Consider the following 26,649-nt stretch of genomic DNA (forward strand, 5'->3'; position numbering starts at 1 on the left):
AAGTAATATCACATTCCTGTATTATTTTAGAAAGCAAGAATTATTGACCCAGCTGAGTATCATTGGTGGGCAAGGGCCTGGAGTTCTGGATTCCAGGGTTCTCAGTGTTTCTTTAATTTTTTCTGGCTCTCCAGGGGATGAACAAATGGTATATGCCTCAGTCAACCTGGAAGTCATAATGAAATAACTTTAATCTGTTGGTTGGTGGGTGAATCTTAGAATTTATCTTTATGTCATTACATAATTGGATGGATGGAGAACAACTCATAGGGTCCTTTTCTCCTTTGTGCTCACTAGGCCAGACCGGCAGTGTGACTGGCTTGGGACCTCCTGTCCTGTACCCCAAATCCCCATTCTTGAAAATATGTTTGGTGTTTGTATATGAGTTGTTGAAGTTTTCAAATTCCTGGGCCTTCAATTGTAATTCTTACTGATGAAATGTCTTTGGAAAAAAGGAACTCAGAATGAAAACAGATGTGATAAAATTCATGTGTTTGACTGTAATCTTAAAAAAAAAAAAAACCAATAAAACCCATAGCTCAGAGTCAGGGAGGCTCCTATCAGAGTTTCTGATGAAAAACACTTGCATTTCCCCCGACGGAGAAACTGTGGGGGCAGAAGTGCTGATGACACCCCGTGATGAGCTGACTTCCGGCCTGGGTTCAGCATCCAGCGATCTACCTTCCTTCCTCCCTAAGGTTTGCGGAAAGCCGAGTGAGCACCAAGGCCTCCAGGTGCGTGGGGCAGGGTCTGGAGGGAGACCTCTGCCCCAGCCTGGCCCGACAGCGTCTCGGGCTGTGATTTCCGGGTCACAGCCTAGAGCCCTTCCAGAACGCTTTCCTCTTGTGGTTGCTGGGTTTCTAATTTTGGTTTTTAATTGTATGAGCCGTGTTCCCACAAGACCACAACTGCAAGGTGGCACTTGGAAGAAAGGAAATAAGCCTGTCGGATCCCTCCCCTTCCTGTTAGATGGATTAAATGACTACATTATATGTTAATCACAGATTTTTAACTTGGAAAGGAATGTACGGGCCATGTAGCTAATTTTCCCTGCCCATGAACCCAAACGTCTAAATTTCATACCCAGGAAGTATTTCAAAGACTCAAAATGCAGTTCATGCAATTTTTTCGAGCCTTGATTTTTTTGTAGAAGGGAAGAGTAGAAAATCCTTGAGGACTCTTAATCTGAAAGTTGTGTTTCTTTGGTTGGACTTGAGAAAACCTCCCTGAAGTTGGGAAGAGGACAAAAGGGGAAGAAAAGAAGCAAGCAAGAAAGGTAAAGCTGTAATGGACATGAGAGTGGAGAAGCTCTGGAGCAGTATCTAACTCCTGCTAATTATAAAGAAACCTGGGACCCAGGGAGGAGCAGGACTGTTTCTTTTCTTCAGAAATGTGGGGGGAGGCTGTGTCCAACCTCTGAGCCATATTATAATCAACAGTATTAAAAATGCAGAAATAAAGCATCACTACTGTGTGCATGAACCGTATTATGCATTTTCTTCAAAGCTCAAGACGGTTCCCTTCATCCAGTATGGCCAAAACGTGTTCATGCTGTGGGCTGCCGTTGGGACCACTGGCTGAACCTGAATCATGAACTCGAACCAGTGGGGATTAAAAAATATTTTATAGTGCTAAGTTGTGGTATACACAGAACTCTGCTGTGTCAAAATTTTTCTTTTGGCATTTTCACAAATTTCTTTAAAAAATACTAAAAGTACAGAAGATATAGGCTTGCTTTAGATACAATAGGTGATCGGAAGTCACATTTTGGACTTATCTCAGTGATGATGAGATGCTTGTGTTATGGGAATAGATCGTGTAAGGCTGTTTATAAAATGTATGAAAGGGTTATGCTTGTGGTATTTTTTCCTGCTGTCTATCCTGAGATGAGGATATGGGGCAAAAACAGATACTTCCCATGCCTAGTTCTAGGTACCAGTTTTGGTTCTGTGCCCTATGGAAGCAACGAGAGAATGAAGCAAAATGGAGTGAAGACCCTAACTCAGGACAGCTAAGAGGCTCAAAGTGGTCTAGTTAACTTTTGAGAAAATTAAAATGTGTCCTTTCTTTACTCATCAGCAGATTTGCCTAAACGGAGAAATTGCTTTTTCTCCTTCATTCTTTAGATACCCGCCCAATACTGTATTTTGATGCAAATTTGGTGGGACAGGTTGACATGTATACAGTCCCCGGGTTTTGTGTAAATGAAGCTTCTGCTCATCTGTAATGTACAGCTTCTAAATTTGGAGCTTTACTGCTGCCATTTTGCTTTTTATTCACAACAATTTGTTAGACAGGTATCCTTCCCATGGATGACAAAACTGAGGCAAAGAGAGTTCATGTTATGTTTTCACGGTTACTCAGACAGTAGGTTTGGATCAAAATGTGTAGGAACCTCAAGTCTTTTGGCTTCCCAAACTACTCCTCAGAGCAGGGAAAATTCAGGAAAGACTATGAATCTGAGGTCAACATTTTGAAGGGGTTGAACACGTTTTGGAGCAAATCTCTAACTTGTACTTGAAGGTGTAGAAAGCTAGTTATAATTAGGCACCTGAGAATTTCTTTTATACGGAAATAGTTTCTTCTGTGGCCTCATAAACAACACCATGTAAATGAATATGATCTTGTTCTCCTAGACTGGTGCTCCAGAGTGTTTTTAGTGCATTGACTATTATATACGAGGCTGTAAAATGTTAAGAGGAATAAGCAATTAAAAGCCATAACATTTACTTTGTTAACCTGTGCTTAAAAATCAGCAACATTAGCACCACAACAAAAACCTTCAAAATCTTGGTTAGTATCTCCAGAGGAATAGATTTTGACATGTGTGTGTGTGTGTGTGTGTGTGTGTGTGTACTGTTGTTTTTTGTTTATTTTAAGGAAAAAAATATTAAACGTTGAATGCATAAAAATTGCACCTGATGCTTGAAGTTCCACACCCCAGAGCAGGCATGGAGGGAATGGAGGAAATAAGACACTGGGAGGTGCTGAAATGTGACTGATCTTCAAAAGGACTCTGTTGTATGTTAGGAGGCCAAGCTTTTGCTGAGATAGCTCCTCCAGTTGCTGATAAACCCAGGAAACAGGAAGAAACACGGACTCTATCTGCTTCACAGCATGACTTAGAACCATAAGCAGTTGTAGCTATAAGGAATTCTCCTAGCCAACTCCCTCATTTTAGAGATAAGGCCTGGAGAGGTGCAGGAACTTTTCCAAAGTAATACAGTTAATGGAAGAGCTGGGAGTAGAAGCCAGAACTAATGAAGTCTCAGTTCAGTGTTCATTTGGATTATCACGGTGGTAGGAATCCAAGAAAGAGGAAGTTGGGAGAAGGAATGAGAGCAGCCTGTGACTCGAGAGCCGATCTAAAACAGATGCAACTGAACCAACAAATTTATAACAAGTTTCAGCGCAGCAAAATTAGAAAGGGCTAAGTCATTAACCTTGCAAAGAGAAATTTATAAGCACTGACTAATCTTGACCTTGAGCCAGTCACTTCTTTGCATTTCTCAGCGTCTCAAGAACACGCTAGCAGATGCACGCACACGAGGGCACGCAGCACCCCTTCGGCCTTCTCCCTGTGAGAACCACTTCGAGACACACTGCAGGAAGTGTTGCTGATAAGATTTGTTAATAAGCCCTGTGGGTTTTTTTTTAAAAAATAGAGTTTGGTGTAATCACTTATTGCATAAAATATGAAGTAATTCTTAAAGAAGAGAGCACGCCTGCAAATTAGAACTCGGTCACAGGTTAATTGTCTCCTGTAGCTTGGGAGTATAAACTGTCTGCGTTCCCAGGAGCTGGTGTGCCTGAGCTCCTTCCTTCCTGACACACAGGACCACTGTGCTTCTCTCCCCTTCCAGCGCAGTCTTGACCTCATCACTTGCTTTGGACAATGTAGTGAAAGAGGGAATGGTGAGCGACTCTCTGGACCCCCGAAGAGCCAAGGTGTGAGTTTCTACGCTCCCCGTCCTGCTGTATGACCCAGTCATTGCTCCATGAATGCAGAGCCCAGCATGGGTGACACAGGGCAGGGGCTTCGGCCCTTCTCTAGTAGACACTCAGAGTGAGGAGGTTTTGTTGTTTTCAGGCTCTCAGGCTTGGGCTTTGTTTGTTTGCACAGCATGTATTGTCGGGTAGTTCTTCTAAAAGTGGCTCACCAGATGAAAGTCTTCCAGGTGCTTCTTGTCATGAAAAAAGAACTGGACAAGATAAGTCAAAAACAGTGCTCAAAGTTTATTGAAAAAATGAGGATGAAGGGGTAAGGGAAAACCTGGCTCTGCAGAGCAAACCTGGGCCGAACAAAAGAGGAAGAGAGAAAAAGAGAAAGAATAAAAGTGCTCACTGCATTTGGGAGAGCAGGACGGGCTTCCACGGAGAGTCACCACAGCGGGCTCCTCCCGGCCTCTGGGTCCTGATGTGCAGTCCACATCTCATGGGATCTGTGAGGAGCTCCACATGCAGGATCCTGGGACCCTGTGATCCACAGGTCCTGCCCGCTCCTCCAGACAACGCTGCCGTGCCCCACCTTCTCTGTTAACACCATAGACAGTTTTGGTGAGGAGGGTACTCTTGATAGACCAGACCTTCCGATGGCGTGTTTCCTCTCAATGTCTGATCATAATGGAAGTGTGTATTTGTTGGAAAAGGCAAGTAATTGGTTGTCTCATTGTGCTGGAGAAAAATTGCATAACCTACTAACTTCTTTGCTATAAATTTAAAGATTTCTCAGGGATAACTCTTCATTTTTACTTTTCACCTGTGAGATACGTTGGAAGATACCACATTTTTTTTTTTCAGATGGGAGAACCAAGACTTAGAGTTTAAATGACACACCTTTCACAGGGAGGGTGGCAAGAGGACTGAGCTGCATTCGTTGTGGTATTTTGCCTCTGGGCTTCAAATAGGCTAAGAATATTTTTCAGTAATTCTCTTTGTGAGGTGATACAGGTTTATGGCGAGGAACTGGCCATCAGCATTGGGGGAAGGCAACTGAATTTTATATAACGGTGTTGTGAAGGAGTCACTGCGTACTGCCCAGTTGTGTGAGTCCAATGAGATAGAACACTCATAGGGTAAGTAAAGCAAACCAGCATTATTACTCACATGTAAGCAACAAGGGATGACAGAAACCAGAATTTATGGCAAGATGGCCTTGTAGGGCTGAAATCTCCCCAGGGCAGATAATATCTCCTCTTTGGGTACCCATATCCTACCGCAGCTGCAGGGGTCTCATGCCTTCTGCATATCTGGGTGGCCCTGCTGGTGTCGCCGGGTGTCCTGTGCAAGCAGCAATGGGAGCCAAGCTGGGCCTCTCCAGGCAGCTCCCCCTTAACTCAGTGTGCTGTACTCCTCACTCTTCCTGTGGATATTCTGAAGACTGCAAGTGGTACAGGGAAGAGCCATGTGGAAGTCGGTCCCCCCTCATCTCTTCCTGCCCACCATAATGATTAGCACACGGCAGGACTCGGTAACTATGACTGCGGCTTCCCTTTTAATAAGAGCCGTATCCCTTCTCTCCCCATTCTGCCTTATTTACTACTTCACCACTTAGTGTGTACCCCACATCAAGTATGGTTGGAATTCCTCATAAAATGGAGAGGTTGTTATCCCACCATTAAAAGGAAGACTCCCCAGTTAACCACAGTGTGTAAAGTTCCCCCTAATGTGTGAGCCAGAGCTGTGGCTGGTCTTCTCTGTATGCCCACCCATGGTCCCTGTCTCTTTGTACCCGCTTGTATCACCCTTTCCTCTTGAGTGTCTGCTGGATTTGTGGACTTGGTTCTAGCAAAGAGAACAGGGCAGAACTGATGGAGTGTTATTTTTGAGATGAGTGACCAATGTCTCTGGCTTCTATCTCGGGCACTCTCTGCCTCTCCTCTCTCAGACCACCAGCTGCCTTTTCACAAGGACATGAAAGCAATCTAGGGGGAGCACCACATGGCAAGAAACTGTAGCCTGGGAACAGCCACGTGAGTTTGAAATGGGTTCTTCAGGCACAGTCAAACCTTGTCAAGACTGGAGCCCTGGGTGGCAGCTTGATTGACAACTTCACGAAGGACCCAGAGCTGGAGGCACCCAGACAAACTGTGCTCAGACTTTTAACCCACAGAAACTGTGAGGCTGCAAGTGTTTGTTTTGAACCCCTGAGTTTTGGGTAGTGTGTAATGCATAGTTGATGACCAACACAACACCTAAGCTTATTTTGAGAGCAGCTTTTAATGGGTAGGGACCTCAGGCAGGCTGTAGAAGGGAAGGAGCCCACAAAGGAACATAGGTGTCTACTACTCACTTTAGTTGAATATTTTTATACGAATTCTTCAGTTTATCCAAATACAGAAGTCAATGAAAGCTGAGCCAGCTTTACGAAAGAGAAAACGAAGACCTGGAGGAGAAACTTCAACAGTGTTAGAAGTTACAAAGCCACCTGGGCTCTTTGAAACCTAGTCCTGTGCTCTGCCACTTGTACCACACTGCGTGTATCCTTCTTCATGGCTAACGAAAGAGGAAGAGTTTAAGATGAACCACTGTAGTTCCACAAACATTTTTTTAAAGTTTGCCATAATTTTCATTTTAATAAATGTCAAAATCTGCCTGTGATTTTTTTCCTATAGTTTTCTATAGTTTGTACAGAATACAGTCACTCACGTGTTCATTCATGAATGAATGATTCTGTATGGGGCACCTGTTACGTGCTCCTGGGGTTAAGAGATGGTAGAAATGTTTGCTGGTGATTCCAAAAGGAGCAGCTCATCCTCTTGTTTATCTTTGGTATTATGTCATTAATCAATACATTTAATCCCGAAGACATGAATCATTTAAAGACTTAGTTATTTGATTTTGATATTGACCCAAAGCTTAGAAGAAAAAAAAAAAAAGCGAGATATTTTCCTAACACATTTTGTGAGCCTTGCTATCCTGGAAGTAAAATAGCCTGGGTTTCTGAAACCGAAAGTCGCCGTGACTGCGCTGGCTTGGTGTGCATTTAAGACTCTGAGCGAGGCACTTATTATACATACGTATACAATCTGGATAATAATGGTACCGTTTACCTGTGGAGAGCGCTTTGTAAGCTAATAGATACCCTTCAGTTCCCTTACACCCCAATAATAAGACTCCCCATGGCAAGGAAGAGAGATGTTGATCCATTTCTAATCTTTGGTGGTCCCCAGCGGTGTGCCTTACACTTACTAGGGCCTCAGTGACTGTTGACAAACTGCTGCCTAAAGACAGTGACAGTCCCTGTGCATCTGCCACGAGCTGAGCAGCGTCTTCAGCGTTTTGCAAGGATCAGCTGTGATTCCCTGGATGGAACCCAGATGATGAATGCTATTGCTATCACTGTTACTAAGACGAGGAAACTGAGGTACCGAAATAAATCGAGCAACTTGCACAGCCACACTGGAAGAGCTGACATTTAAACCCACACGATCTGGCTACCTGCCAGAATTTACTGTTTCTCCATAAGAGTGGTGTATTGATTTGGTATTTTGCATTAGCAATGTGGACAGGAAGGAAAGAACTGGTTTTTCTTACAATGAATTGATGTGTATCTCTTCTACATGAATTTTCATCCAATAGCCAACAAAACAAAAGGACAAAAACAAAAATCCTCCAGAAGGAAACAAAACCCAAACGGGTCAAGTTGATCAAAATCATATTGAGCGGACTTGGGCTGAATCCTCCAACCCGTGACTCTGGGTCGTGGTGAAGCTGAGCAGAGATCGTAGGAGGCCAGCAGCAGCTGCGACTCATTAGCTGTGCTTGGGGATTACTTGTGTGAGCTGATGGGCGTTGGCTCTTTGGGCTGTGGCCTGTCTGGGGTCAAGCTGAGCATATAAGGACAAGAGATGACTAAATCGAAAGGCTGGGAAAGACCTGTCGTTATAGTGCATTATAGAGCAAGTTGGACGAATGTGAAGAGCGGGAAAAGAGAGGTGAGAACGTTAGCCTCTCCCAGTGCAACTCGCAGGGTCAGTGCGGTCTTGGTCTTCGTCCTGAGTTGGGCAGTGTGGAACACTTCCTCCAGATAAGAATGCTGAGGCTCAGAGGATCAGTAATGCTACCAAGGAGCCCAGGCAGCCCCGATGCTAAGCCAGTGTCTGTGGCCTGGCCTCTGGCACATACTTGTAATCCCAGCAACGAGGGAGGCTGAGACAGGAGGATCTTAATTTCCAGTAATACTTGGATAATTTAGTAAGAACTTGTCTCAAGATAAAAAGCAAAATGGTCTAGGGATGTAGTTTAGTGCAAAAGCCCTGGGTTCAGACTCCAAAAACAACAACAACAACAACAACAACAACACCACCACACACTTCTACACAGCACATCAAAGAGACAAAGTAAAAAACATAGCAAATCAAAGGAAATCAGACCAAAGCAAAAAGACCCAGTCTTTTCTTCTTCCAGCCTGCAGACCTTTTCCCACTGCACTGCTAGTGCATTCTGCCTCTACTGGGCCCTTGCTAACTGCTCCTACTGACCTGGCCAGTGAGGTGTGAGCAATGACCAGCAAGCCAGGGGACTACCACAAAAAACGGCCAAGTAACATTGCTATTGTGTTGAGGGGAGGAGAAGGAACAAAGGGACTGAAGGAGGTAACAACCTATAGAATCACAGACTAAGTCAGGGAAAATCCTTTAAGCTTTTGACAAAGTGTAGAAAGAAGAAAACAGCACTGCCGAGGTGTGAATTTTCCAGGGAACGGGTTTTTGATTCTAATAATCCTATTAAAAAGAAAACCCCAGGAAACCTCGCATCCCCCTTTCAGAGATAATTACTTTTATTCTGTCTTTTGTCATTCTCATTCAATTTCCTTTTTTTTTGCTCATGGTCACTGGTTTTGGTTCTTCCTGTTTTTCTCTGAACCATAAATTTTGACTTTTCTGCCCTGTTTCTTAAGAAGTAGCTTTTCCAAGATCAAATTGCCCAAGACATTTAGGTCAGTGGTCACCAAATGCTGATCCATGGGCTAGACGGGCCCAGGAGGTGTTGTCAGTACTCTCATGCAGGGAGAAAAACTGGAATAATCCGGTGAATTCCGCACTAACGGCATGCAGGAGTGTCTTTTTTTTTTTTATTCTGAGAGAATCTTCTTGCTCATTTCCCATTTATATGAAATGATTGTGAGAATAGCTGATTCATTCTAAATGTCTTTTGAAGAATTTCAACAGTTTGTGAAATCAGGAATTTGAGAGACATGCTTAGTCCTCTGGAAAGATGGAAAATAGTAAAGACTTAGAAAGCCCTCTCAGTGGAGAAGTTGCTGACTTTACTTTTTCAATTCTGGTGGTGGAACCCAAGGCCTTCATGATGAGCTGCATCTCCAACCCTTTACTATTCTAAAATTTCAATCGAGGGTCTTGCTAAGTTGCCCAGGCTGGGCTGAAACTTGAATTCTCCTTCAGCCTAAATGTTAGCAGTGATCCCTAGGTTTAGCTGTTTGTTTTTTTGTTTTGTTTTATGAAGCAGGATCTCACTATGTAGTTGAGACTGACCTGGAACTCACTATGTAGCTCAGGCTGGTCTCAAACTCACAGCGATCCTCCTGCCTCAGCCTCCCGAGTGCTGGGATTACAGGCATGCACCACCACGCCCCGCTCCTAAGTTTAGCTTTTATGGCCAAGTACCTGCTGCATTTTTACCAACCTTCCCTGTGGGGTGGTATCAGCTACTGAACAAAAATTGCTGAAGACCCAAGTGGGATTCCCTAGGGTGTCTTATAAATGAGCAATTACTATTGGCTCCTCCCACCACGGATGCATTGCAGTGGCCCAGTTTCTGCCGGTCAGCGTTCGCTGCAGTATCATGCTCCAATATTGATAGAATGCACTGGGCAGTGTCAGTTTTTCTCATACTGTATAGAGCACTTAGTCCAAGGTTGTCACCCTTTAATGTTCATAACTAGATAGCAGTCTTTGTTTTCAGATTTGCTTTTGCTTCGAGTCCTACCTTGATGGAATGGATCATTTTTTCCCTCTTGTGTCCTACTGTGTTGTTTATGGGCTGGGAGGAGCCAGGCTCCGTGAAGCATTTGGTGCAGTGCCTGGTAAACATGTCACTGGGTGACTAGCTGGATGGTTATTGTTCAGTCGCAAACACGTCCTACTTGACATTTCTACAGTAAGCCTGGGTACATGTGAGGAGAAAGAGTTCAGATTCACTTATTTTGCCTTCCATCAACACACCCCTCCTTTCTCTAACACCAAGAAGTAGATTTTTAAAAATTAAGTTTGTCGGTATGTTTTAGGCACACATAATGATCACATTCTTCATAGGGAATTTGTACCTGTGCATGACATACCTGGTTCTTACTTTCTTCCATTCCCCTCTCCTCCGTCCAACCCTCCACCCCTACTTCTTCTTCTTTTTTTAAAACAAAAGCTGTGTTTCCAATTTTTTCTTTTCTCCCTTTTCTTTCCTTTCCCTCACCCCCTTCCCTAGTTCCCTTTCCCCTTTGAATATTTTCTTCCTATTTCACAATATCTATTAAACATTTTTGTCCTCCTTTACACTTTTAGTTTCTCACACCAGAGAGACAATGTGGTATTTACACCTGTGTCAGATTTATTTCACGTTAGAGTATGGTCTGAACATGCATCCATTTAGCTATAAATGTCTCAGATTTATCTTTATGGCTGAATAGTACTCCATTTTATAAAAAACCCACATCATTTTTATCCATTTATCGGATGACGGGCATTTGGGCTGTTTCCACATTCTAGCTCTTGCAAACTGTGCCACTATGAGCATGGGTGCACATATGTTGCTGTGGTATGATGCTTTCAGTTCTTTTGGAAAGATACTCAGAAGGGGAATACCCAGGCCCAATGGAAGCTGCAGTTTTAGTTTTCTGAGGAATCTCCACACTGATTTCCACAGTGGTTGCACCAGTCTGCACTCCCACCGACAGTGGAGCAGGTCCTTTCTCCACACAGCCCCACCAGCATTTGGTATTGGTTGATTTCTCCATAGTTCAAGACAGTCCCATGTAGTTCTTTGTTTGAATGTTTGGCTTCTTTGTTTGCTTGCTCTAGATGATCAATCTCATTCTTGTCTTAAGCCCATTTTCCTCTTGCTTAAGCTCCATGAGAGCTGATCCTTCCCATTTCTGAGCCTAAATCCTTTCACCTGTTTCTGTTTCTAGGAGAGGGGTACAGTAGTTTCTGGAGACATGCAGCCTTCACATTCCAGTACCCTAATATTTGTGCACACATACACTCACTATGAGTTTGACTCAAGGGCCTTAGATTATGTTGTGACACAAAATAAGAAGGTTGTGTGACTCAGTTTGGGCACTGTTGAGGGTCCACCTGTGCAGTGGCTTAGCCATTTGGGTCCATGGAGGGAATGGCTGTTACTTGTGTTAGGCCCCCTGCTAAGTTATTGGTGTGTGTGTGTGTGTGTGTGTGTGTGTGTGTGTGTGTTTCTTTTTGGTACTGGGGATCGAACTGGGGACCTTGAGCATTCGAGGCAGGAGGCATCAGCACTGAGCTAAATCCCCAGCCCCGTGCTGGGTTAATTTAAGCACATTATCTTATTGTTTCTCCAGATAACTCTGGAGAAAGCCTATGGCACAATAGAACAGGGAAACTGACAAAAAACAGCCTTTTGAACACAACACAACCAGCCCTTGCTGCCAAACATCTTTCTCGGTGCTTTTACATCATGTCCCAACTCTCTGAGGCAATCCTATGGAAACAGGCTTCCAGGGTTAAACTGTTCACCCCATCCCCAAGCTTGCCCGCTTTTACCATTGATGATGTATGTTTGTGTCTTGATCACTTTCGAGCGCGTTGATCATCTTTCCATATGCAGCTGTTTGTCTCTTACAAAACCACATCTTTATATCATTTTAATAACATTCTATACGTTTTTGTTCCTTTAAGCTCCATTTATTGACCCGTTTTGACCAAAAACAGTCTTTGGGCTTTGCAGTGTATTTACAACTTATCTACTAACAGCTCAGCTTCTTGGTATAAAACTAAAAGAATGTTTTCTCAGTTCCCCAACTGTGCCAGGGCTGGGGATCGTCTTCCCTGCCGGGTAGCAGCCCCTTGAATGCCTCCTTCAACGGATTTTATAAATTTCAACCACTTTTGCCATTAGGGCAGTGTCCTTCCAAAGCTTGGGGTTCTGTTAGCTGTCTTTAAGTTTCTGAAATTCCACCACCTCTCTCCTGCCGGGATGGAAGGGGCCTGTTCAGCGCAGTGTCAGGGATGGAGAAGGTGGACTGCTCCTACACCCTGACAGAGGGGCTCTTCCGTCACCTGGAGACCGTCCTGTCCCCGTTACTAGCAGCAGCTCCCTCCCTTCTCGAGCGTGTCCTGGCTCACACAGCACACTGTAGAGTCGCTGTGCCTCTTCCCTTCTTCATTCCCCCCTCCTATGAACTGAGTGGGAGGTGAAAATTCCGGGGAGGCCCGCTCTTCCCCCGGCAAGGTTGATCAAGCATCATTATTAGCCGATACCTGAAGTTCCTCCTCTCTTCTGTGTTGAGTCTGGGGTTCTTCACCAAGTTTTGCAGATGGTTTCCACCATATCCACATCGTATCCGTTCTTCCTCCCAGCAATCCAATACCCCAGCAGTTTTCTCTCCCAGGAAGAATCCCTGTGCAGCCCTCGGTGAAGAAGGGAATCATTAGCAGTACACAGCAGCGCCGCACTCCCGCGGACGTCTAATTCTTCCGTTTTCTCAGCTTCTCTGTATGCAGACTGGAGTAGAGCACAGAGGGGTGTCTGGTGTAGGGCTGGCTCCGGGTGATAGGTGGCCCTCAACCTCTTGAGGCTAGAGTGTGGAGTTCTCAAAGTAGATCTGAACTAAAACCTGGAGCAGGGCTGGGGATTTAGCTCAGTGGTTCTGCTGCCTGCCTTGAAGGCGCAAGGTCCTGAGTTCAATCCCCCGCCCCCCGGAAAACCTAGAGCAAGTAGAAAAGCCCAGCTGACAGCACCTTACATAGGAATGGCAGAGCGACTCCCTTGCACATGGCAGCCCCACCCACGTGGATGACACCAGCTATGGGGTCCTGGTGACATCCAGCAAGTTCACTTTGGTGTCCTCTCACCTTTATGCATTTATTTTCTTCTATGGAAAGGTTTTAGCTGAGCTTGGAAGTGCAGCGGGCTTCCTCCTTCCCGATTATCTTGTCAACTGGAAGAAACTTTCTTTTGTTGGAACCACTTCAACCAATCTACTCCATTTCTCAAGGAAATAGGAAAAAATGTAGTTGATCAAATATCCTCTCCGTATTTCTCAGTGCTCTCAGTCAGCGTGGCCTGTTTTCCTTCTCACATTACTCTGAAAACAAATTAAAATTTCCTTAAAGGGCTGGAGCCACGAGCTACTTGTCTTTTGTATTTCTAATAATGAACACAGTGCCTGACACCATGTAGTTATTAACAAAAATTTGTTCAGGGTTTGCACTTCTTTTTGTACCATTTGAGGTGCCTACCATGCGTACAAATGAAGAGCATAAAGATTTTTATCCTCGTAACGTGTAGACCTCTTGCTTCCCTTTTCAGGTTGCTCTCTGTGAAAGATTCATTCAGAGAGTGTGTCCTTTAGTTTGAAAACATTTTTCAAAAGTTTGTTGTCTTTGCAATAGTTCCAGAATGAGTGATCCTGGGAAGAGTCTTAAATTGGACTCTGAAAATGATCTATGCACCCCAGTTCCTTTGCGAGGCCCCTCGGACGCAGAGTTGATGCCTGGGTAGCCACTGGAACGTTTGTGGTTAACTTGCTCTGCATGCACCTTTCCTGGCTGCTGACTTTCTCCACCTCGGCTTTGAGCACTCCCAGGTAGGCGAAGGCTGGTCAGGAGCCGCGGCAGGCAGGCAGCTCGGCTCATAAACGTGGAAATGACAAAATGTGTTCCCTGAAGCTTTGCAGCATTGCCAGGAAATGGGCTGCCTGCACGCTACACTTCCACAGAGCTGGAAATTCTGCAGAGCTTGGGTTGACTGCAGAAAACAAGTTTAGAAGTGTTCAGGGAAGGGAGGAATTAAAGCGGGCCATTAGTCGGAGACACCAGCGCTCCTGCTGGGTCCGAGGCCTTGCTGGCCGCTTGGCAGTGAGTGTCGCTGGAGCATGTGTTGTGTACTGTGGCGGTGAAATTCGCTCTCCTAAGGAGCAGGGCTTTGCTGAAACTTTCCTTCCCACATCCTACTATTTCAGAAATTGAGTGGCACCCTTGGGAAGGAGTGTATGTGTGTGTGAGTGTGTGAGTGAGTGTGTGTGTGTGAGTGTGTGTGTGTTGCAGTCACTGCTTCCTGCTTGAAGAAAACAAGGCTTAGAGTAGTCTAAATACAATTCCTCTCAGAAGAGCATTTTACCCTAACCATCTCAGCACCCAGCCTCGTCCAACGACTGTAGACATGTCCAGAATAAGTGAATGAGGAACGGTGCCTTCTATTCCGTGTCATTAAAGGCAGGACCTGAGCTCGACATTGTGTCCCCTGGGTGTCTAAGCTATGTGCAGGATCTCGGGGGACAGGGATGATGGAGCTCAGGGCTTGTTTTTTTGGCTTGTGTTGCTGAGAGAACACCTTCTTACTCTAAATGCAGGAAGGAGTTTAGGTTTGTGAAAAAGGTCTAAAGTGAATTTTCAAGTCATACCATAGAGCTGTCCTACCCAGGAGATAGAATTTTGGCTGGAGGTGCTCAAAATTTAGTTATTTCTTCTTTATGGTTTCCTCTCTGCTGCTGGGCTGCAAGATCTGTGAGATCCACAGGTCTGAGTGTGAGGGCGGGACCTGGGCCAGTGGCCCCTGAGCCTGATGCTAACACCAGCTTTAAGAAAGACAAGGAGAGACGTCCTGGAAGAAACAGGCATTGTGCGTCGTTGGTGGTTTTGTGTCTTGATGTCTCAGAAACCTCCCCAGTTTATATGCACACCAGAATAAACTACAATAATACAGAAGATCCTAATAAGATTACTGACATTGTGAAATGGGAAGAAAGGAGCTAAAGGTGTAGGGAAGGTGGGATGGGTAGGGGAAGGGTAATAAGGGAAAAGAAAAAAAAGTGAGATAATGAAAAGATGGAAATAAAGTGTTTGTAGAGGGGAAGGGGAGGAGGGGGTGAAGGGAGGGCAGGGACAAGGGGAAAAAATGAGAACCAAGGCCTGTCATGTAGAGGTACAAGATCCCAACAATGAATGTAACTGTACTGTATCCCTAAAATGTACCAACAAACTCAATTAAAGCTGGAAAAAAAACAAAAAACAAAAAACAACTCCCCAGGAGACCAGAAGGGAATTTAATCGGTGGAGTAAACAGAGAAGAAACTAGAGCTTCAGATTTACTTTACACGTATTTGATCATTTCCCCCATAATGTACTTTGGGGAGGGTTTGAGGGGCTTTTCTTCCTGCAGTGTGCTAAGAAGCTCCCACCATGAAAGTCTCAGGGACTTAATCTTTGTAAAACTCTTGGTGCACGTGTGTGTTGTGACCGTCATTTTGCTTAATCATCACCAGTATACAATTTAACACAGAAGCCAAAGTTGGTATTTTAAGAACTGATACTTTTTGATACATTGGAAGGCTGGAAAATTAACTCTTTGAATTCTTAAGGTTTTCTAACAAATTGTAGGAGCCTGTAAAAATTATTATTTCAGTCTTGTTACTTTCACAGTGGAACCGTTTGGGGCCCTGATTTCCCAGGTTCACTTTAGATCACAGCGTATTCGTTCTCTATATGTACTTTAACGAAATTTGAGCGTGTTGGTTAATGTTTTTGAAATCTCAACTTGAAAGGCCATAAATGTCTTCTCGAATGCACACCTGGGTGTGCCTCTTCCACTTTGAGGCTTTGAGCACTAGTTATGAAGGTGAAGCTGGAATTAAACTGTAAAATGTCAGCAAGGTGGGTTCGCATCTCCTGGAGCACTGTTTGCAGTGTGAGTGCTTCACGACTCATCTTTACATTACCGAGAAGGAGGGAGGAGGGTAGGAACCGGCCCAGATCACCTGGGCAAAGCAATTTGCCATGAACACTGCTGTCCCAATGCACAACGGGAAACTTATTGAAAACCTAGCGGGTTGGAGAAAAACAGTAACTAGCTCAGCAGAAAGTCTGTCGAGAGAGGAGGCAGGGAAAGAAAGAATAGGGCATACAATGCCTGGAAGAGTACTGAAGAACTCCGTAAGAAGAACTTTCTGGACAGCCATGCCTGGGAGTGCCTACAGCTCCTCAGGGGAGGTCCCATGCTCATGTGTGTGAGTACACACACACACACACACACACTCCTGTACACACAGACATCTGGCACTTGGATTGCACCTAACCTGACACCAACCTTGGCATCACTATAGAAGTAAGATTTTTACCGGGATGAACTGTGTTGAACAATTTCTCCAACGCGTTAGTTATGCTTTAACTTTGGACATGCAAGTTTTCATCTTTGTAATCCAGATTAATGCATAGGCTTTCTGATTGGATCAAGGAAGGGAAAATATTGCCATTTTTGAATGCCAGAATTACTTGTGTGCTCATAAAATCCATCCAATATCTGTATCAATAGGCTATATTTATTAAATACACAGGCCTATCTTTTATGGGTTCCACTGACTTGTCAGATTTTGGAACTCACAGAATATCGGTAGAAACAGACATTGAACATAAGAGTAAAGTCAATATACTGCATTGGACAGGTATGAATTCTGTCAAATCTGTGGTTCACTGAATAGAATAGGGATTAAAGAATATATGAAATTGCTACCTTAAGTTTCATTCAAATTCTTTTGGAAGGTCTATAAGTAATTTTGTATTTGCCCATAGGCTTGCGATGAGTAGGAAAATGCTAATTTTTTGAAGACCTACTCGGTAGACGCTCAGTGATTCCACAGCACTAATGGGAACAGTAGTTCTCAGCATGCCCTGGATGTACCAACTTCACCTGGGGACTTCCAGAAATCTAGATTCTGAGCTGCATTCCAGATCTATGAATTAGAAACTCTGCGGAGTGGCTATGGGAATCTGTATTCTAATAAATTCTCCAGGTGATGCTGAGGCATGAGAACTACTGACTTTGTCGAAGGCGATACTTACACTCACTGTTGTCATAGGGCAAGGCTACTCTGTCATAACAAAAAGTTTAATAAAGACAGTATCCCGTGTAAGTCTTGCCACAACAAATGAGGATGAATCACCACATCTACGTGACTATGAGAATACTAGGATTCAGAGTAGGTTAAATGCATGGAACTAGGACACTTTTCTAAGGCAAACTTTTTTCAAAGACTATATCTTTTCCTCCTAGTCTTTAGGATCAATAACTATAATTCTTCTCTATAGACACACTTCTTTTAAAATGCTTTACAAAGACTTTAAGATCTGGAGGTACTAAGATCATACTTTTAGTCTTCAATTTGTAGAAATTGTTTCGTAAATTTTTTATATGAACTCAGTCAATGACTTGGAATCATTTTTTTTGGCACTGTGGATTGAACTCCCTTCACACTGAGCTCCTGCCACAGCATTTCAAGTTCTTGTCTTGAGAAAGTTCTCACTGAGTCTCTAAGTTACCCAAACTTGTGCAGTTCATCAGACTGTATTTAGGGGGGAGGGAGGAGGAGGGTGAGGAAGAGGAGGAGAAAGAGGAGAAGGAGGAAAGGAAGAAGGAGAAGAAGTACTACTAGTTATTTCTGGGGAACTTAGAGCTACACACAGCACTAAATTATTCTGTTGTGTTTTACTAAGTACATAACAACCTGGAGAGTTCTGTAAAACTAAAATTTTCTCAATGAGGCACACTCACACTTTAAATATACTAGAGAAATCTGAGAGTAAAATATTACAACTTTAATTAAAATAAAAATAACATTTCTGTGATGTAAACCATATCTGCCAATGCAGTATATTCACCAGGGAGTAATAGCAGAACTCTCTGGAAAGCACACATCATAGAACAGTTCTTTCCATGGCACAGGAGAAGGCTTTGGGATTATACATTTCAGATGTACAATGAAAAACTTATTGTTACTATTTCTGGTCCAGGAATTTCAATAGTAAAGGTGTTTTATAACAAGTATGTGATTATGAAACTTTAACATCACTGACTGTATCTAACATTTCATTACATTGAGTCTTTCCTAAACTAATAGCCTTTATTTTCCAAATGTAGCCAGTGCTCTCCTTAACACAGGCTTGTTCATATATAGCTAATCAACAGCTTAAACATTTATTACTTTAAAAAGCACAACACTCTTCAAACTAGATACCAAGCTGTATATGCATTCTTTTATTCTACCTTAATATTTTTTTGTTGGAATTCGTTTATTATTTTTTTCTCATTGAATTTATTGGTACATTTTAGATATACAGTACAGTTACATTCATCATTGGGATCTTGGACCTTTACATGACAGATCTTGGTTCTCATTTTTTATTCTACCTTAATATTTTTTTGTTGGAATTCGTTTATTATTTTTTTCTCATTGAATTTATTGGTACATTTTAGATATACAGTACAGTTACATTCATCATTGGGATCTTGGACCTTTACATGACAGATCTTGGTTCTCATTTTTTATTCTACCTTAATATCAATACGAGTTGAAAGTGATCTTTGTTAACAATAAAGTTACTTTTTAAATTGTATTAAATTCCATTAGATAAAAACTTGTGTTGCAGGAAAAATGCATAAGTGTATTTATGATTAGAGTCTGTGTTGCCGGAGTGCCACACATCTGTGTGTTAAGACTTCTGTTATATGTAGGGTACCTTCTTGAGCTTTCAGAAGCATAGAAAATAAAAATGGATGTTCGGATTTCCTGAGATTTTCTGATAGAACACGTTTAGCTTTTGAAGCATTCAGAGAGAAAGTATTTTCAGAAGGCAGAGAGAAGGAAGATGCTGGAGGACAGGAGTTGTGAATCCAGTGCTTTCTAGGAAGGGGATAAAGTGAAAGATAATAAAGCGTGGTGGGGACTGCAGCAAAACTGACAGATCCTGTCCTCCCAAGGACACTTCGCATCTTGGTCCCGTGGACACGGGCCCAGTGGAGTTCCAGCCTGTGGTCACTAGATTCCTCTTTTCAGAGGAACTAGACAAGTGATCATCTATGTGAAATCTCCCAACTTTCAAATGTTCATGCAAAGCCTTTTATAACAAAGTCATCTCTAACATGCAAACCAAATAAAGCTCATCTGGGGGCTGGATTTAGCTGATGTGCTGCCAGTTTGATTTGTACTTTCTGAGAAATCTGTGTGGGCTGCCTGCTGCCTGTGTGTAGGCAAGATAGGGCAGTAATAGTGATAGAATTATATTTACCAAATTGGTTAAATAGCTTTGGGTTGCTGGAAGCAAAATGACATGACCTTCAGCCCCAATATTATTTTAGGAAGAATGGGCACATACAAATTCCAAGTCTACACCCTTATGGTAGCGTATATACTCTCATGAGTCGTGAAAAGATGAATCAGGGCATTCTTTACTGCTTTGGCTGACTAATAGAGTCATGTCATCTGTCTATGTGTTTTACAAATGAGCTCCCAAAAGCTTAACTGAAGTTTGAGATATTTTAATTGGTTTCAAGTTATGTTGTAACATAAACAACTGTAGTTGTAACCACAGCTTGGCATTTACAAACTGAGTTGCCCCCTAGGCATTCTTGGGGCATGCCTTCACCATAAAAAGTGAAATAAGGACAAAGTGACCTTTTAATTTCCACTTTGTGGCAGCATTGTGCTGCTTGTGGTTGGTGCGGTCCCTTTTGTTCATAAACATAAAAACCATTTCACATCATCTCTCTTTGATTGTCTCATAAATGTAAATCAAATGGGGGAGAAGCGATAAAACAAACACAAATACTCACTAGATGGACTAAGAAATAATGGGCTGGAATCATTCCTTAAGGTACTTAAGTACAGTGCTTTGCATAACAGACCTACCTCCCCTTAGTCAATAGATGGATTCCTGAAAAGTTCCTTGTAAATCAATTTTACAAAAATGAAATCACATTTTAAATGCATTAGATGAGTTTGCCATTTAAAGGAATGCTGGAATGAATCTTTTTGAAAAGCAAAATAAAAAGAAATCTTTTTTAAAAAATGAAATCTCAATTCTAATATATTTTAGCTCCATATTCATGGAGCCACTGAGACGATCTGTCGCAGCTGTGGTGCTCATCTTGCTTAATCCCCCAGCACCGACACCTGCAGACCTCAGAGCCATGTGGGAGCTGTGTGTGTGGACTGTTGCTCTCAGGTTTAACTGAGATGCACATGTCTGCAACAGCCAAATCAAACACAGAAATCCTCAGTAAGTTTGTAAATTAAATGAATTTATAGGCAGGAAAGGACCTCCAGGTCAAGGGTCATGTGTCAGGCAGGGGTAAAGTAGGACTTATATGTAGGAGAAAAGAACAACTTTTTTCTTTTCTATTTATAGTATTGCTTGGAGTACATACATTTTACAATCATCTTGTGCAGTTGGTACAGGTACATAATACAGCTTGCTTTCCCTCTCCTCTCCCTTCCTCCTCCTCAAATTCCTCTTTCCCCTTTCTTTTTTGTTGATATTATAAATCTTAATTCATGTTTATGGCATATAATGTTCACATTCACTGAGGTTATTAAGATTTTGTGCATGGCATAACTTCACTTTACCTATTTCCCCACCCCTTTCCCCTTGCCCTTCATGCTTGGTCCCTTGGGCACCCTTCCATCTGTGAGAGATCCGTTCCCTTGTCTGCCCTTACCATTCCTTTACTTTTATCTTAGTTTGTACTTTGCTTTACTCAAATGAGAGATCCCATAACTTTTCTTTCCATGTCAGATTCCTGGCTGAAGCTTCTATAACAAAAGGCAGATTAACAAGAAAAGAGCACAAAAACTTAAGGAAACAAAGACCCAAAGAATCAGGGAAACCATGCATTTTTATGCTGTCTGATGAAGTAGACAGTTTTAGAGTAGTATGACTGGATAACAAAGGTGTAAGCTAGTGATAAATTGGGAGAGGTTAGCAAGCCCTATTTGTTCTGACTGTCGTGTATTCCTGCATCTCTGGGCATAGGGCAGATACCTCTCACCTCATGATCTTATGCTCTACCCCAGAGGAAGGACTAAACATTCCTTCTGAGTTTCAGAAACCTTCTTCATCCTTCAGGACAGAACAGAAGGGCATGAGAAGATCAGAGAGGACTTCCTAATTATGTGGTTCTCCTCAAATGCCAAGTGGCATGTTTTGGGTTGGGTGTCTTGAATTCCATCAGCCCCCTGAGTACTAGTAAAATGATGGTTCTGGCTTGTGTCTAGCTGTCCCCCCAAAGCCTCATGTGGTCATGGGTGGGGATGGCTGGATCTAGAGTGTGTGACACTGAGATTAGGATGTGATGCTGGGATTCAGGGTGGACCACCCGGGATGGGTGGCACCACTCCAAGGGTGAGTAGCCTGGATGAAATATAAAGGCAGGCTGGGCGCTGCTGCTTCCTCTATGGCTACTGCTGCTTGGTCTTTGCTGCCTTCTGCCTGCCATGCCTGGATTTTCTTGGTGAGGCCCCTGTGCCGTCCTTTCCTGCCTTACAGCCAGTTAACTATGAATTGAAACCTCTAGGAACTGTGAGCTAAATAAACCTTTCCTCTTTTAACTTTATGTGTTAGGTATTTTGTGTCAGTAACAATAAAAATGACCAAGACAATGGTCTTTAATCTTTACTTCACATTCTGTAGGAATTAAAAAGTCACACCAAAAACTCATTGTGTTCACTCAGCATCAACCACTTAGTAGCTGCTTTTTTCCCTCTGCTTATTTCTTCTCTTTATTCCCTCTTTCAAGGGGAAAGAAAAAGGTTTTGCCCATGCAGAGTGAAATGTTATCCCTTGTCGCCTTAAAACCTGCAATGTTCTCAGACCTCATTTTAGAATCCAAGCAGATCATCAAAACAAATGCAATTCTTCTTTGACACTTTTCAAATAATAAAGACTTCACCTCCCTGCAACAAGCAGCAAAAATATGCCAGTCAGACTGATTTTCAAAAATGGATAAACCCTTAGAAATGATTACTGGGTCAGAGGGGAGTCTTCAAGAACATAGGAGGAGGGAGAGGATGGCTGCGGAGGACGGAACAGGGGCCCCACATGCAGACAGAAGCCGAATCTGCTGCCCTCTTGGTGTTTTCTTGATTGTTTGAGGCAACACGTCTCTCATCTCCTAGGCTGTACTTGTACTTTGTCATTTCTTTCTGGACGCAGGTGATTCTACTTCTTTACGTGCGTGGGTGCATTGCTGTCCCCAAGCTGACAGAAGCCAGGTATAGAGGCTATCAAAGACTTTTTAGCACCTTCAGTTCCCTTCCCAGTTCTCCGCGCAGAGAACCCGCTTAATGCCTGTGAAACATGAGGGACGGAGTGTCACTTAGTAAACAAGAAGGGGTCGGTGAGCACCACCCAGGGGAGAGCAGGCCCCAGTTTAGTTTTTAAAGATGAGCTCCATTCACTCCCCAAGTAGGAGTTATTTCAGACTCAAATTCTGAATAATTACAACACACTGGATCTCCAGGTATTATTCTGTTGTGCCGCTGCTGCAAGGCACCCAGTAAAGTCTTGAGCACAGCTGCATATTTAGGACGAGGTCCTGAAAGAAGGCAAAACAGGGGAAAGGTCACCTTGATTTCTACTGGTACACCATACAAGGTGGAGCATGATTAAAGGAAAGAAATAGAAAATAAGGCCAAGAGACAAGATAGTGTAGGACAATAAGGAGTTGGGGTGGACACATAAATTAACTGAGTCTTTAACTGTGAGGACCTGAAGGACTGCGCTCCTCCACTGTATTCCATGTGGCCCTGAGGACCATGGCTCAAGGCCAACTCAAAAGCAAGAAAACCCATCTGGTGTGGGGTAGGTGGAAGAGATGGGGTTTTTTTGGAAGCCTCATGAATTTCTTGATCTGTTTTCTATCCTGCATAGAACTGGAAGAGGAAACAAGCTTTGGTTGGGAGTAAAGACATTTCTTCTAGGACTTAACCACTTAACAATACACCCGAAGCCGTACATCTTATATTTTTAAAATCAAGAGCTGGTCTTCTTTTTCTGGACGCCATAGAGGCCAAGGCTGCATCACGAACACTTTGCAGGTTCCTTCCCTCCAAGTCCTTCTCCGACTTGGCATTAAGTCCCGCTTCTCCTCAGGGAAGTTGACAGACCTCAAATTTCAAATTTTGGAGACAAAAATTCACAAATCTCTCCTGGAGCTTTCCTCATATTAAATTTTTTGGGTAATGTTCATAAGTGCCTAACAAAGCACATTAATTTTTGTGGCAAAGAAAGGCCAGGGAACACTAAAAAATTAAAATAGTTCTCATTGTATTCCACTGGGTTTTCCGCCTGGACAATTGGAGCTTGAATGTTCTTTGGGCTCAGGTCACATGGAGACATTTTCATCACCTCATTGTTCACAGCACCTGGCTGTGGAACCTGGAGGGGAACAATTGCTGAGTGACAAATGCCGTAAGCACTGGCTGGCCTCACCTAATTATACAGCTGTCGTGGTGCACCGGGCAATTTTTCTTTCCAAAGTCTCCTCCCCTTTGCTTGGCTTCAAACCACATAGTAAAGAGAAGAATCCACAAACCTCTGCATTAGGGCTTTTAGTGCAACCACAATGCAATCAAAGTATCGGGCTGCAGGAGAGGCAGAAACCATTTCCAGAGTGTGGTTGACCTGTATGTTCCACTCTGGTTGTCGTAGGGGTCAGGGGAGGCTGCTGCTTGGTTGGGCCATGTGTAAAACTGGGGATGACTCAGGCTCCATTTCTAGCTTGTTCTCATGTCTCCAGTTCTAATTTTATTCCCTGGCCCCGTAAGTGGGCAGGAAGGATTGTGAACCCATCATGAAGTTGGGGTAGGGTGACGGGGTTCAGTTTTCTCGGATGTTGTCCAGATCAGTGCAGAGCTAGACAGGATCAAAGTTTAAGGCAGTGCAAATTAGTGGAAATTAGCTTCAGCAAAAATTTAACCTGTGCTCCAGAACTGTCTCTTTGGAAACTATTTTAAACATCTTCTGGTGCCAACTGGAGAATAAAATGTCACAACAATCAGTGAAAAAGTCATATGGATATATTAAACCATGAGGTTCAAGTTTACTAGAATTTTTTACTCTGGCCAAAAATGAACAGAAGTCAGTAAACAGTCTTTAGTTTCTGGATCTTCTGCATGTCCATGGAACAGTGTATATACGCTCATCAAAATCATGCAGAACATGAACTCAGGCTGGTTGTGGGCACTGTGCTCAGAGATTTGTAGACAGTAAAGACCTGTGACAGTATTTGCTTCTTACAGGGGCTTTAAAGGGCTCCAAAGATGACCCAGGGCTAAGATCCAATGCAGTCTCACATATGTATCTTGCTTTCTTACAAATATTGCTGTATTCTGTGTATAGTAAACTCTTCGTGAACATTTGATGTTTAATGCATGGCAATGTTTTATGGAAGTGATGATGTCCACAGAGATTATATCAGGCAAAGATCCACTACACACAAACCAATTTTCCTCCCTACTCAGTCAGTATCTCTCGGGCCTGGGTGCTACTGAGTTGTGAACAACGGTCCCAGCTGAAAGTCTTGCTTGACAGAAATTCTGTAACACATCACATGTGTGTGCATAGACTGGAGGGACAGAAGTTTAGACTTCCTGTGGAATCAATGCAATTTTGCATAGCTTCTGCTTCTCTTTATATTATTTGATTTTACTTTGTGGTTTTATCTCATGAGAGATCAAGGCCTGTACATTTCAGAGGAGTCACATATCCCCCCCCTTTAAATTTTTTTTTTGTCCTTTAAAAACTTTTTTAAAAAAATAGCTTCCTAAGAACTATAAGGAAATGTAATGATTCCTCCAGTGCTCCCAAGTTCTCTTGCACCTCAGGGAAGCTACTTTATTAAGTGTTGGCCAATGAGATAAAAGTAAAACTGAGTGTGTTCTTAAGAAACTGTCCTGTCAAGTGATATGTGCACAGCCTCTTATTCCCTGTGCCATTCTCTTATCTGGGGCACAGATATTATGGGCGAAGTCCTGGTAGCCACTTTGGGTCATGAGTACAAATATCACCTTCTGGGGAGGACAAGCACTTACCTGAATAGATGCTGCTTCATCAGCTCTGGGTGTCCAGCACTGGTATCTCCATGTGAAGGAAAGTAAGCTTTTACCTCATTTAATTAGCCTTGTTTTGAGTTTCTGTAACATGCAATTTAACTTCCTTGTCATTGCTTGCTACTTACTGTTGGGTTCATGCTGATATTAATATTTAGATACTCTTCTGTGGAGAAGACCTAGAAAAATGTCAAATTTGTTAAAAAAAAAAGTGTTAATCAGCCCCGACAGCTAGAAAATAGAACTATTCAGATATAAGGAACTCTGAGGAATTCGTGCTGGATTCGGCAGAGGTCAAAACGAATGCTTGCTGAGGTGGAATAGGTCCGTGAGAGTTCCTCGGCTTCATGAGAAGCTGGTGGACAGAATCTTGGGACAGGGCTCTGAGAAAAGCAGATGGGAGAGGGCATTTGGGACAAAGAGGAAGAAAATTTGAAGCTGCTTTCCCAGCCCTCAGCAGAACCGAGTGGCTGGGCCTGCTGCCCAGGTCCCCGAGGCACTGTGGCAGTGGTTCTGGAAAAGTCATTTCCTGAGGTCCAAGCGACCTTAATGGATGCAGCAAAGAGCCACCTGGCAGAGGGCAACCTGAGCATACAGATGTGGGTGGTGACACTGGAAGCTACAGTGCGGCCGCAGAGGGCGCTGTGGGCCTGGGCTGAGGAGGCGGTGCTGCTCTGTTGGCTGCTCCAGGTCTGCAGGCCGCGCGAGCCCAGGCCCACCAGTCAGCGGAGGATGGCCACACACATGGTCAGGGAGATTACTCTCACCCGGATAAAAGCTGCCGCACAACAGGGCTATCCCGGGCCGCAGGGTTTCAGAGCACCTAGAAGTCCTTCATGGTGACTCCCTTGAGGGGACCCCGCCAGGGTTTCCAGAGGCCTCTGCTGTTTCGGTGACCTCCGACCTGTTGGCTTTGAGAGGCACAAGCCCAGCACTTGAAATCCTAAGGTTTCCTCAGACCACAAGCCAAGAAGAATGTCCACCCTGTTTTTGAGGGAAACGCTGGTCCTCAGTAAATTTTTTACACGTCTATTGGGTGGGTGGCTGGGTTCCGGGTCCTCTGAATGATTCTAGATCATAAAGAAATGTGCACACATGGGCCAGGGATTTAGCTCAATGGCTCCGCTGCCTGCCTTGCAAGCACAAGGTCCTGGGTTACCAAAAAAAAAGAAAGAAAAGGAAAACATTTTGATTATGTTTCTTTTAGTGTTCCTATATTACACATTTAAATTTTTTGACAAAGTAATATATTTAATTCATTTCCTTCAGAACTCTGAAAAATAAATGTGTGTTGAACCCCCCGCCCCAGCCCAGTGATTGACTCCCATGGCCTAAACCGAGGATGATTACAACCACACTGATATCAATACTCAGGATTTACAGCATTAGGCTGTGTAGATAACGCTCACAGACAAATCACATCTATCATTTTCCGTGTTTGTACAGTCTTATTTTGGCTACAGCTGACAATTGGCTGCTGTATTTATTTGCTTAGTTTCTACGTACCCATGAATTTTTGATTGCCAACCTTTCTAAATGAAAGTAAACCTCATTGCATC

Source organism: Fukomys damarensis, unplaced genomic scaffold (genome assembly GCF_012274545.1).
Source record: "Fukomys damarensis isolate Sample0158 unplaced genomic scaffold, DMR_v1.0_HiC HiC_scaffold_31, whole genome shotgun sequence".
Lineage (NCBI taxonomy): Eukaryota > Metazoa > Chordata > Mammalia > Rodentia > Bathyergidae > Fukomys > Fukomys damarensis.